This window comes from Typopeltis vanoorti, chromosome 12 (assembly GCF_054136105.1).
Source record: "Typopeltis vanoorti isolate ZY-2024b chromosome 12, IOZ_Tvanoo_1.0, whole genome shotgun sequence".
NCBI lineage: Eukaryota > Metazoa > Arthropoda > Arachnida > Uropygi > Thelyphonidae > Typopeltis > Typopeltis vanoorti.
The window spans coordinates 10398469-10411612 of NC_143560.1; positions in this window are offsets into that span (position 1 = coordinate 10398469).

Consider the following 13144-nt stretch of genomic DNA (forward strand, 5'->3'; position numbering starts at 1 on the left):
TCTGGATATTTCCAAGATATCTGAGAGGATTTCACACTGGAAGTTGTTATACAAACTCAAAGGGAAAGGAATGAAAAATACACTTTATGACATGGATTAGAGAGTGGCTGACCGACAGGTATCAGAAAGTGATGCATTGTGGTGCAGAGTCTATGAGTAGGAAGGTGACCACCAGTACCACTGCATTCTGTATTTATGCCATTGTTGTTTTAATGTATTTTAATGATACTGAGGAAAGTGCAGAGAAGATATTCAGTTATTTGATGATGCAAAGTTAGGGAAAGTGATAAGAAGTGTAGCTGACAGAGAATGCTTGCAGGATAACTTGAAATGATTAGTTATACAGGCAAATTACAATGAATATCAGTTAAACATTATCAAGTGCAATGTTATGGATTAATACTCTGCCTGCAGTGCCCTTCAAATGGAGGGCATTGCAGGCAGAGTATTATATTAATGGGAATTTGCTGAAAGTGGTCAATAAAGCTAGACTTGGGGTTATTTTGGAATAGCACTGGTAAAGAGAATATCTACTTGTAAGAACAAGAAAGTTCTCCTCCTTTACAAGGATTTGATAAGATGCTATCTGGATTACTGTGTGTGGGGGTGGGGGTCACCTGAATTCTTAGGAGATGGGGAGACAGATGAAGATATTCAGTGGCAAGTAACCAAAATAACTGACCTATGGATTTGTGCATATGATGAAGACAAATTGAGGGAATATGATTTTCATTCAAAGTTCGACAGATGAGGAAGATATGGCAAACATATAAACACACAAGTGAGATTTTGCAATTTATGGATGGTGGAGATATAACTAAGGGTTGACCTTGGAAGCTGCCTATGGGTATTGTTAAGAAGCATGTGATGAATGTGTGGACTTGCTGCCATTAACATCTGATAATGATGTGAGTTGTCATTGAAAAATATGTTCAAGGAAGATGATAGGGATGAGTTCTTGTGTAGAGGCTTAAGTGCTGTGAGGACATTATGTTGGAGGTTTAATGGATTTTTTACAACACTTAAAAAGAATTAAATTAGAATTTAATACTTCCTATATTTCGTCCTAGTCACTAGGACATCTACGGGGATTACAAAAACAATTAATGTAACATGCACACAAAAACTTACAATACTAAGCCCAACCACGTGGGTGACACTAAAGTCCTATCTAGGTGGAGCTCCTTCTAAGGGTGGTAGTAGGTGGCCTGGAATGTAAGGTGGGACCTCTGGTGATGAGTGTTTCCCAAATCTTCGGAAGCTCAATGCAACCGTATTTGTTAAGATTTGGTTGGTTTCTGAGAGCTGCTGCTGCTTCTAAGAAAAGTCTCTCTTTCTTGAATTTGCTGTGGTGGAGCATGGTGGTTTTCTTCCATGATACTCTGTGGGTGGTGTCCAAAACATGGTCAGCCAAGCCTGAATGGATATAGTTGTGTTTAATGATGTACGACTTGTGTTCCTCCAGGCGGATGGATGCTGATCTGCCTGTCTGTCCAAAGTACGCAAGCTTACAGGAACAGGGTACTTTGTAAACTCCAGGCAGAGAGAGAGGAGGGAGCTGATCTTTTGTAGAATGGATAAGGGTAGCAAGTTTGCAGTAGGGCTTATATGCTGTGTGTAGGTTATACTTTTTTAGTATCTTGGCTATTCAACCACAAATTCAACCGCTCCAGACAGTAATAAACCTCTCTTCCAAAAGGCTCAACGAGGATGCTGTCAGCGCCCTTGGCCTCGGCCGTAATTTTGCCGTCGCCCCGAAAGAAGTGCCGGTGCTCGATGTAATGGTTAACGTTGAACAGGGGATCGGTCGCTTACCGTCGGAGGTAGCCAACAACATCAGACTCGACGTAGCCAACATCCTTGCTAACTCTTCGCCTCCAAAAAGTAACTTATCTTATGCCCAACGCATGGCTCTCCAGAAACTAAGCAAAGAAAAAAGTATCGTCATCACCAGAGCGGATAAGGGTAATGCCACAGTTGTTCTTAATACCAGTGAATACAATCGTAAAATGAACATTATCCTCTGCGATCGTGCTACCTACATCCCGCTAGAACACGACCCCACAAAAACACAAGTTAAGAAATTAAAAATCTTACTTAAAAAAAGTAACCTCCTGGCCCCTTAACGTCACGAAAAAACATAAACCTTTCCACACGCGTCCCCCCCCCCGAATATACGGTTTACCAAAAATCCACAAACCCAATTCCCCACTTAGACCTATAGTAGATGCCACCAATGCACCTTGTTACAGACTGTCTAAACAGCTGGCCAACTCTCTGTCCCCCCTCACCGGAAATTCAGCTTCCTATATAAAAAACTCAACCCAATTTAAAGCCCTCACAGAAAATTTAACCTTGAACAATACAGACATATTAGTAAGCTTTGATATCTCCTCTTTGTTTACCAATATTCCCTTAACTGACACTTTATCTCTCTTAGAAAACATTTTCCCCTCTGACATCTTAGATCTCTTTTCCTTTGCCATCAACTCTGGGTATTTATCTTGGAATAACAAAATCTACAAGCAGATAGAAGGAACCGCCATGGGTTCCCCCCTCTCATGCCCCCTTGCCAATTTCTATATGGAAGATTTCGAAAAACGAGCCATAGACTCAGCCCCACTCAAACCTTCTATCTGGCTAAGATATGTAGATGATGTGTTCTCCATTTGGCCTCATGGCCCAGACACGTTAGACTCCTTCCTTGGTCATCTCAATAGTCTACATCCAAGAATCCAGTTTACTATGGAAAAGGAAAAGAACAATTGTTTACCCTTCCTAGACACCTTAGTCACACGCATGCCTAATGATACACTTGCCTTCACTCTATACAGAAAACCCACACACACAGGCAGATACATTCACAAACTCTCCCACCACCACCCCTCACAACAATATGGCATCATTAAAACCCTTACCAAGAGAGCCCACAATCTTTGTTCCAGTGGAACCGCCCTCACTACTGAGCTTAACCACATACACAGAACTTTCCTCTCCAATGGCTACAGCGAACACAGCATCAAAAAAAAAAAAAATAATAATAATAATAATAATAATCAATTCCTCCCCCATTCCCCTTCCCTCTCGTCAACAAGATTTTAAAAATGCCATCACCATACCCTACATCCGAGGCACTTCGGAAAAAATAGCCAAGATACTAAAAAAAGTATAACCTACACACAGCATATAAGCCCTACCGCAAATTTGCTACCCTTATCCGTTCTACAAAAGATCAGCTCCCTCCTCTCTCTCTGCCTGGAGTTTACAAAGTACCCTGTTCCTGTAAGCTTGCGTACTTTGGACAGACAGGCAGATCAGCATCCATCCGCCTGGAGGAACACAAGTCGTACATCGTTAAACACAACTATGGCCATTCAGGCTTGGCTGACCATGTTGTGGACACCACCCACAGAGTATCATGGAAGAAAACCACCATGCTCCACCACAGCAAATTCAAGAAAGAGAGACTTTTCTTAGAAGCAGCAGCAGCAGCTCTCAGAAACCAACCAAATCTTAACAAATACCAACCAAATCTTAACAAATTTAATACTTCCTATATTTCACCAGAGGTGAAATATAGGAAGTATTAAATTCTAATTTAATTCTTTTTGAGTGTTGTAAAAAATCCATTAAACCTCCAACATAATAAGATAGGTATGAGTGTCTAAATCAGGGCCTTCCTCCTTGGACTCTCTGGAGAAGCAATCATAAAAATAATAATAAAACCTTTCTCCACTCCTATTTTCTCTGTTCTTCCTGAAAATACAGCATCTAAATTCTACCACAGTAACAATATCTGCGTTTCTCTAATGTTTCTCTAATTCCTATCATTTTTGGCCAGTTCAAGCTAACCAATACCACAAACTCCTTACCCTCATTCCTAATACTTGTAGCATTAGTGTGCATGCATTTCAATATCCACTTACTTACGTAGATGTCTTTGAATATTTTAATAAGTCATTGAAATCCGAGACCTGAGAAACTCCATTCAGCACATTCTATGAGCTTTTTATTATTATTATTTTTTTATACCTCCAGGGAGTCCAAAGACTCAACGAAGGAAGGCACCCACTCTACAACTCTCCACCAACTACAACCAACTGCAACTACACCAACACCATCTACTGCCCACTATTATTTCCACAGACAATCACAAACATCCATGCCCATGGCGGGATTCGAATCCGCAGCCTTCTGGCTGGAGAGCGGATGCGCTAACCACTCAGCCAACCAGTCCAGCATTTTTAATCTGACATTTGCTCATCTCAAGGGAGAATGTAAACATGCTACTTTTATCTTCTCTAAAAGCTTTTAATTTACCTGATTTTGCACATCTGTTCACTAAACAAATCTTTTTCCAGACAAATAACTTTAAATGCATACTGTTGGATTCTAAATGAAGAGAAATGAAAATTGTTAACACTTGTTTCAGAATCCAACATAATCCTCCATATCAAAGGCAAGACTTGTAAATATTGTTTATTGTTTATCTCTTGCTTATAGTGTGTTATTCATATAATTGCCTTGAATTTTGTTTATTATTATTTAATAATATAATCTTAATTTTTTTTTTCACTATATAATATAAGGAAATTACAACGTACTAGGATATACATTAAAATTAAATTTTAATATATTTCTATATTTCGGCAACGTCACGTTGCCATTTTCAAGAACTTAAGTACAAGACACGTGCATGCAGGCACAACAAACAGTAAGTGAGGAAGAAGTAGGAAGCTCATTATTTCTCCTAAAGTCCTGACGGTGCCCTCTAGCGGGCAATGTTGGTATTCTTGGGCGGTTGGGCTGAAGGTCTTCTGATGTAGATTTCCCAAATTTGAGGAAGTCTCATGCAGCCAAATTTGTTGAGGTTTGATCGTTTCTTAGGGCTGAAGCTGATTCCATTAAAAGCCTTTCATATCTGTATTTGCTACGGTGTATTATCCTGGCTTTCTTCCACCGTATTCTATGGCAGGTATCCAGAGCATGGTCAGCAAGATCCGAGTGGCTGTATTGGTGAAACCGGATGTAGTCCTTGTGTTCTGAAATTCTGATATTTGCTGTCCTGCCTGTTTGGCCAAAGTAGGACAGCTTACAACTGCAAGGGACCTGGTATACACCAGGTAGGTCTAGGGGAGAATGTTGGTCTTTAGTAGAGCGGATAAGGGATGCCAATTTTTTATATGGTCTGTAACAAGAAGTTAAGTTATGTTTTTTTTAGGATTTTTGTGATTTTTTCCGAGGTGCCTTGGATATAGGGTATGGTGATGGATTTAGAGTAATCCTTGTTGTGAGGGGGTTGTGGTTTACTGGTTTCAATATTTTTTGGATTTTTTGGGGGGAATAGTCATTGGCTGAGAAAGTGTTGAGAATGTGGTTTAGTTCTGTGGTTAGGGCATTGTCATTCGAGCAGATAAGTTTAGTCCTGTTGTGTAGTGTCTTAATGACTCCATATTGTTGTGAGGAGGGGTGGTGGGATTGTTGGTGAATGTATCTGCCTGTATGGGTGGGTGTTCTATATATTGAGAAAAACCAAGGTTCCATCAGGCTGGCATGTGACTAGTGTGTCTAAGAAAGGAATGCAGTTGTTTTTTTCTTCTTCCAGGGTGAATTTGATTCTGGGATGTTGGTTGTTTAGGTTGGGTAAGAAGGAGACGAGTGCATTGGAGCCATGTGGCCAAATAGAGAATACATCATCTACATAGCGAAGCCAAATGGTTGGTTTTTGTGGGGCAGAGTGTAAGGCTTTCTCTTCAAAAGTCTCCATATAAAAGTTGGCCAAGGGTGGGGAGAGTGGAGAACCCATGGCAGTCCCCTCTATTTGTTTGTAGAATTTTCCTTGCCAAACAAAATAGCCTGAGTTCATTGTGAACTGAAATAGGGTTGAGATATCGGGAGGAAATTTAGCTTGGATTAGCTCTAAAGATTCTTTGAGTGGGACATTCATGAATAGGGAGGAGACATCAAAACTGACCATTATGTCAGTGTATTTGATTGTAAGGTTTTCTATGCTGGCTTTGAAGTGGGCTGAGTTTTTTATGTATGAAGGTGTGTTGCCAGTATAGTGTGAGAGCTTTGGCCAAATGTTTAGCTAATTTGTATGTGGGGGAATCAATGCCATCCACTATGGGACGTAATGGCACATTTTCCTTGTGAATTTTTGGGAGTCCATAAATGCAGGGGGGGGGGGTATGGAGTCATATGGTTTTAATTTGTTAGTGATTTCCGCAGGCCAAGAAGTGACCTTCTTAAGGAGCCTGTGGAGTTTTCTAATTTGTGAGTTGGTAGGATCGTAGTGGATAGGGAGGCAAGTGGCCCGATCTAACAATAGAGATTTCAGCTTACCTGTGTAATCTTTTGGGTTAAGCAATACTGTGGCATTCCCTTTGTCAGCTTTGGTGATTATTATTTTCTTGTGTTTCTTTAATTCTAATAGAGATTTAATTTCTTTACTGGGCATGTTGGTTTTAGGTGTGTTGGCATGCCCAGTAAAGAAATTAAATCTCTATTAGAATTAAAGAAAAACAAGAAAACTTCTTGTTACAGACTATATAAAAAATTGGCATCCCTTATCTGCTCTACTAAAGACCAACCTTCCCCCCACCCCCAGACCTACCTGGTGTATACCAGGTGCCTTGCAGTTGTAAGATGGCCTACTTTGGCCAAACAGGCAGGACAGCAAATATCAGAATTTCAGAACACAAGGACTACATCCGGTTTCACCAATACAGCCACTCGGGTCTTGCTGACCATGCTCTGGATACCTGCCATAGAATACGGTGGAAGAAAGCCAGGATAATACACCGTAGCAAATACAGATATGAAAGGCTTTTAATGGAATCAGCTTCAGCCCTAAGAAACAATCAAACCTCAACAAATTTGGCTGCATGAGACTTCCTCAAATTTGGGAAACTTACATCAGAAGCCCTTCAGCCCAACTGCCCAAGAATACCAACATTGCCTGCTAGAGGGCACCATCAGGACTTTAGGAGAAATAATGAGCTTCCTACTTCTTCCTCACTTACTGTTTGTTGTGCCTGCATGCACGTGTCTTGTACTTAAGTTCTTGAAAATTGCAACGTGACATTGCCAAAATATAGAAATATATTAAAATTTAATTTTAATGTATATTCTAGTACGTTGTAATTTCCTTAAATTATATAGTGAAATTGCATAACCAACGTCTAAGCCTTTCCACGAAAATATAATCTTAAGTAATGTAATAGTAATAAAAAGGCTCTGTATAAAAATATTATTCTTTTAATTTACTTTATTATATAATAATATTATAAGAAGCTGTGCATGTATGTTATAGAATTTGTGTTTATTATGATTGAATGTGATCTATATGAACTATGGATTATTTCATTATTTGTATTTCTGAAAGAGAAGGTAATTTTATGTAATTCTTCTGATTGGATTTCATTGGCTGTTGTCAAGGAAATGGAGTTAATTTTAGATAGCGCATGCGTGAAGTGTGAGCTACTGTATTTGAAGGGAGAAGAAGTGGATATAAGCTGAATTAGCTAGAACCAGATTTTGGCGGGAAGAATGAACGTATTTAATTGGAGAACAAAGGTAAACAGAGGAGAAGCATTCAGGACGGCAAAGAAAAAAGTAACGGGTGGCAGCAAAGGGATTTGAATATGATGTAAATAGATTAGGAAGGAACTGGGAAATTAATAGGCAATTAGGAATATTTATACGGAATTCTAAAATTACGACGAATTCCAATTGTTTTGAGGAAGAATAGTGCAAGGCTGAATTTATTGCATAGAAGAAAACAAGGAATAAGTAGATTACCTAAAACAAGTGCGTCAAGACTTGTGAAGCTCTATGTTTAATATTTCAGTTATATAGTGAAGATTCCCTTTGAATAGTGTTACTTCAAAGTGATAGTTAACTTCAGTTTTAAGTGTGCCTATAGTGAATCTGATGTGCAAAGGATGTAACCCGGTAAGAGCAGTCCATTTTTTTTATATTTCAGCATGAAGAAATAAGAGTTAGCTCTGCCTGATATATCTTAACATTAACTGTGGCATTCTACTAAAATTAGCCAAAGTATGGAGCTTTAAAGTGTTTCCCCCTTGAAGTGATAACTGCCTCATAATTGAATTAAGTGTTTGTTGACTAAGAGAGAATTAGAGAGTTCTACTATAAGAGTATTTACTAAGATTCTGTAACATTGAACTGTGTGAACTATTTTAATTATTCGGAAGAATGTAGAATTGACAGCTGGATGTCTGATGCCTAAGGTTTTATGTTTGTTATGAATACTTGAACTAAGTAGATTTGCATTATCTTGTTTTCAAAGTTATACTTAATGTACATGTTATATAACCGTGCATTAAATGTTTTGTTTTATCGATTCTAATTTGGTGTTTGTCTGATTCTCCTTCATTGCACCGCTCATAAAAAAATATCGGACCTTGCGGAAGCCTTAAATGATAATATTAACCTCGGCCTGTATAAAGTGAGATTGAAAAAGTTAATTGATGATTGATTCCTCTATATTATATAGACTAGTCTGAATATAGGGTGGCACAGGATAATATAAATTTCTCTATATTCAGATCAGTATCATTCAGCATCTAACAAATAAAAACGGATAATTTAAATAAGAATAACGTTCCAACAACATGGCCGATTCAAAGCCAGGATGTATGATCCAACAATACACAAGTCCTTTCATCCATCAAATTCACTTGAAACACTTCTAAATAAGTTACACTATTCTGTCTACATAAGCTATGCACTGACTCATTTACAGTCACAGCCCATCTTCTCAATTCCCTCCTATCATATTTGGTGAGTGACTTATAAATATTACCTTCTCACTCCTCTTTTTCAGTTATTCCTGTAACTCTTCCATATCCTGTCACATTCCATGTTTATCAACTTTTTAATCAATTGTTGAAGTAATTGGGTTAAGAAGTTTTTCCTGCTCATCGCTCCTTTTTTTACTTATCTCTGTCATACTATTTGCCAGATGCTACTCCAAATGCTCATGATTATTATATATAGATGAATATCACTCATTAAAGTTGTAAACCTGTAGTATATTACTAATGGAGATAGATTGTTAGATAATCCAGAAAGACAAAACACGGTACTTTTTTCAAGCCACTTCAGGTCTCTAATAAGTAGGTTGGCTGTTTGAATTTGAGGGACAAAAATCATCTAATACTAAAGAATTTCACAAACATCCATGTTATTATGGATGCCTAACACCTATTAACTGGAAGGTAACTATATACTCACTCGACCAACCAAGCCAAATGGCTATGACCAGTGTATGCAACACTCTTACACAAAATTATTTTTGAATGATAAATAAGAATGTAAGAATGCATACCTTAATACTCTGAGCAATAATAATAAAACAGAATTAATGATTTTCCTCTTTTTTTTTTAACAAAATGCTATACTTCTGAAATATTATTATTATGTAACACCTCCACCAAAGACTCATCAAGGGAGGGCACCTACTCTACAACTCGCCGTCTCCACCACTCAAGTAACTGCAACTACCTTCATCATCTACACCAACGCCATCTACCACCGCCCATCACCACTAGTATACTGAAATGCTAAATAGAGAATAATAAGAATGCTTCATGAAATAAATAACAGTAATAAATGGCTAAAATTATGAGTGATAAATAACTATAATTATAAAATTACCTTCAGAGGACTGTAAATGAGAAGATGGAAGAACAGATATGCATGAAGCTTCTTGATATTTACTTTCTCTGATAAAACTGTAATTTTGTTTTAAACTAGACACATATAATGCACTGGCTAGTCTGGATACTAGGGGCAAAAAAAAAAAAAAAAAAAAAAAAAAAGAAAGGAAAGCATATAATTTTCAGAACTGCTATTATGATATGCATGATTATTATTATATCAAAAATAACATGAAACATGCATTTCTAATTATATCTACCTATTGTCTTCAAGTTCCATAGCACATCATCCATTTTCTCCAGTTGCTCCTGTCTCCTGCAAATAATTCTCTCTCTCTCTCTCTTCCTCCAGCTCTCTAAATGCCATCTTTTCCTATTTTCAGTTCCATTCATGTATTTTTATTTCATGCAACACTTTTTCTTTGTTTGCTTGTATAACTAATTTGTTAAGTGTTGTGATAAAAATCATTTTAATGTTTCATAACAAATGCATACTATTTTTAAAAACTATTTCATATGGCTTCCTGTTTCTTTTTCAATGTTTCCTGTCTCTGATTCATATAATAACAAAGCTTTCACACTGTTACTGAGGGTCTTTGTTTTAATAATGAGTTAAATGCAAGGCTGGCCTGGTCAGCCAAGTAGGTAACATGCTTTCTCCTCAACCAACAGGCTATGGGTGTTCAAATCCCTCGATGGGAATGGATATTTGTGAATGTCTTCAGGAGAGAGATGAATTTCATCCCTCTTGTGTGAAACCACTGCCCCACTTATTTTCCCAGAAGGCTTGATAAAGTCCCATCTTTAATGTCTAGAAAAGGATTATCAGACTATGTAAAAATATGATAAAAAATTCCACCTTTTTGATTATTAGAGATGTAGTCAAACAAGAAGCACAAATCCTGGAGGTAAAATGAATGGAATGATTGAGGCATTTGATGTGAGAAGTAAGCAAGCAGAACAGAATTAGGGATTGGCTGAGTAAAATCGAGGAAAGTAGGGCAGTGGAAGAAGAATGGTCAAACATCAAATATATATATTAGAAAATGCTGCAAGAGAGAGTTTGGGAACAAAAAGAAAATGGATAAGACACAGAGGTCGAAAACAATGTGATGAAGAAATCAAACAGATAATTGAAGAAAAAAAGATAGCATATAAACAATGGCTAAATTTAAAGACAGATGAATCATTCATTGAATATAAAAGGAAAAGAGCAATAGCAAAGAAAGCATGTAGAAAAAAAATAGAGAAACATATGAAAATTTTATAGCAAAATTAGAACAGGACTGTACATTAAAAGGACCTAAAACATATAGAATCCTCAAACAAATGAATAACGATTTAAAAGAAAGAACAAAAATCAATATAATTGAACCAGAAACCTGGCAGGAGTACTTCCAGAAGTTATGGCATGATATTTGTTTTATGCCATAACTCCTTGATACAAGAATTCCCCTTGAAATGCAACATCAGTAAATATAGATGAATTTACATACGAAGAACTACAAAACACCTTTAAACAAAGCAGAACAGGCAAATCACCAGGAGAAGATAATATAAACACAGAACTTATTAAATTTGCAGGTAAAGAATTTAATACCAGATTTCTAAAACTTATAAACCAAATATACAAAGAGGGAAAATACCCAAAAAGATGGGTAGAGACGCTAATGATCCCAATTTATAAAAAAGGACAAAAAACATATTGCAATAACTATCGTGGCATCAGCCTCCTCAATACAGGTTATAAAATCTATACAAAGATGTAAACAAACAAATTAATATCCTATATAGAATCTCAGCTAGGAGAAGAACAGAATGGATTCTGTAAGGGAAGATCATGTATAGACTTGGCTTTTATTTTAAAAATAATTAAAGAAAAACATAGAGAATACAATATTAAAACACACATAGCTTTCATTGATTATATAAAAGTATTTGACAAAATTTTGAGAAATAAACTATGGGAAATTCTAAAGGAATATCACATTACATACCAACTATACAATGCTCTAATGAACATATACCACAATAATGAAATAGCAATAAAGCAAAATGATACTATATCTACTTGGAAAACAATAAATAGAGGAGTCTGTCAAAGCTCCTTTATCACCCATATTATAACCCATATTTTTTATATATATGTTAAATATATATTGTCCATATATATTTAACATATATATGGACAATATTATCAAAAAATGGAGAGAAGTAAATTGTGGCTTCCAAATTAATCGACATACAAAAATAGACACACTACTCTTTGCTGATGATTAGATCATCTTTGGAAAGACTGAAGATGAATTGCAGAAATCAATCTATAAATTAAATAATAATATACAACAATATGGCCTTGAAATATCAATGGAGAAATGAGAGAACAAGTGTGCAAGACAAATGGAAATGGGGACACTCAGGATGGACAAGGAGACACAGCATGAGAAAGGTTGATGCTCCAAGAGGATGTGAGTACATGTGTAGACAAAAAAGGAAAGGGGATGACCAGGGATGTAGGGAAAGCAGTTGGATTTGAAGAAGGTTCAGGGATGAGTAAGGAGAAAAAGAAATAGCTTGATGAAAGTATGGAAAAGTCATATCTAATAAGTGGTTAGATCCAAGAATGAGTGGTTATATTTGTATGCGAATGTTAGAAGTAGAGGAAACAAGGGGAAATGAAATGGTTGCATTGAGTTCATTCACCCAAAAATTGTTGAAATAAGTGATACATGGTTGGATGTGAATGACATCATGACATGAATAGAGATGGAAGGGTACGATATATTTTGTGAAGATAGAAAGGGTAAAAAGGCAGACAGAGGGTTATCTATAATAGAAAAACATCTCTACCTTTTATGGACATACAAGGTAGAGATGCAAAGGAGAAATAGTATTAGTGGTTTGGAGACAATATGATTGATAGAATGAAATACTTTGTTGGATGTTGCTATAAATCTAGTAATGTGGAGGGCAGCTATCATGAAATCTATATTCAAATTATGATAAATGGAAAGCAAATTATCCAAACAAATGAAAAAAAGTGATCATTATGGGTGATTTTAATTATGGCAAAATAGATTAGGATGATGAGATAGCAACTGGAAGTAAAGAAAATGAGTTTAATGAGTTTTTGAGGCACAACTACCTCCAACAGAATGCAACACAGAAACAGAACACACAAGGAGTGAGGATCTTAGATTTGATCATCTCATCAGAAGACATTATAACTGAGGCATCAAATCAGACCATAAAATGATTATAGGTGGTTGCCAACCATGTGAGGACTTCAATGAGCAAAGAGTACATGTGGAACTACAAGGCTAATAATTATGAGAAGCTCAGGAGACAGCTTGCAGATGTAGCATGGAATGAAGAGTTGGGTGTAAAGTAGATTAATATTGCCTCGGTGATATTCAAGCACTATCTAGTAGAAGCAATGTCTAAATGTATTTCCAAGG